Raw genomic sequence first — 1,838 nt, forward strand, 5'->3', positions numbered from 1 at the left:
TACGAAGATGTTCATTTGGATCTTCCTTCGGCGCACCACTAAATTGGCATTGATTAGTTACCATGTGTAGGATTTGTCCTTTGATTTCATAATCTGGCGCATTAATGTCTGGTTGAGTAATTGCGTGACCTTGGCCAGTGCGTTTAGCTCTCATTCGGTCTTTCATACTTAGAGGTTCCAGATTTTCCATGATTGAATTTGTTGAATCTGAATCATTAGAGGATTCTAATTTAATGGTTTGTTCCTCGATAATTTCTGTTTGAATGACTGGTGGTTCCGGAGGAAAGATTAATGGTTCAGGATCTCTGAATTGTCCCTGAATATCCTCCGGATTCTCAATTGTGAGGTCGGGTTCAAAAAATGGATTATCGGAAATTTGAATTGGAGTACTTGGTCGACTAGATGACGATTCTAAAGAAAAATTAACGGCAACAATAATGGCTAGATATCTTGATCTAGTTACAGGTGGTGAACGTATAAAAGGTGGTGAACGTTTTGCTCGGTGCATTATAAAAGATAAAAATTATATAAGTTATCAAATTAATAGACTTTTCTGATTTTACCCACGTTTCGAATAGCCAATAGATGCAGCAGGTAGCCAGGACCCTTTAAATCGGAAGCCCACAACTTACCACTAACAAATCCAACTATTACTACGAACCAAAAAATTTAGGATGTCTATCAATTTAACCACTTAAAATAATTTTTCGTCAAAATTTTAAGAAATTTTAGAGAAGAAAAAGAAAATTCTATGTCCTAAAAACTAGAGCGGCGAGAAATAAGAAAGAAAAAGAGCGCGTCGAAAAACGTCAAAAAATAAAAGGTCTAAAAATAATATAAAGAACGTAGCGCGTCGAAACTTAAAAATCTAAAAACTAAGAATTAAAAGTTGCGTCTAAAGGTATTAAAGCTTAAAAGGAATACTATATCTAAAATGACAATAACTTAAAAAGTACTAAAATCTTAAAACGGTGTCGCATAATTCTAAAGCACTTAAATCTTAATCTAAAGAAAAAGCACTTAAGGGATTTTACGGCAAAGCCTAAAAATCTAGAAAAAATAAAAAAAATAACTATGGCAAAAACTATAAATTAAAACTAATTATGAGAGAAAAAAATATAAATATTACGAATAAACTATTAAAAAGATACAAAATTTAAAAATAAAACTTAAATTATAAAAATACAATTTTTACAAAAATATTATTTTTATATTAATATTTTATAAAAGTATTAATTTTATAAGTAATAAAACTAATTAATAACTAAAAATACAAATTTAATTAACTAAAACTAATTAATATTTTAATTAAATGCTAATTAATAATATTAATTAAATAAATAACCCTAATTTTGTAATTAATGCAGTAATGTTTGACCTGTCAGAGAACTCCGCGAGTGCGGAAGCCAACTGGCAAAAAGTACGGCGAGTGCGGATACCATAGATTCAGATGAGATGCACATCGATTTTTATGCAGGTTCAGAATTTTTTTTTTTTAAATTAAGTAAAATATAAATATAACTTATTAATTTTTTATAACTTTTTCACAATAAATAAAAACAAACTTTTTAATTTAACTAAACTTAAAAATATATAGATATATTTTTCTTTTTCTTGTATTTTTAATATTTAAAACGTATATTTTTACAGAAATAGATTAAAACTTAATAAAAATCTTTTTTTTATATATAGCGTTGCGCTTTCGGCGTTTAATGTTCCCCGGCAGCGGCGCCAAAAATACTTGATGTTATGCGAGGGGTATACGAAATAGTATTAATTTTTACAAGGAAATACTATTAAATACGATACAATTTTACACAAGTTATTTATTTATTTAT

This window comes from Rutidosis leptorrhynchoides, chromosome 6 (genome assembly GCF_046630445.1).
Source record: "Rutidosis leptorrhynchoides isolate AG116_Rl617_1_P2 chromosome 6, CSIRO_AGI_Rlap_v1, whole genome shotgun sequence".
Lineage (NCBI taxonomy): Eukaryota > Viridiplantae > Streptophyta > Magnoliopsida > Asterales > Asteraceae > Rutidosis > Rutidosis leptorrhynchoides.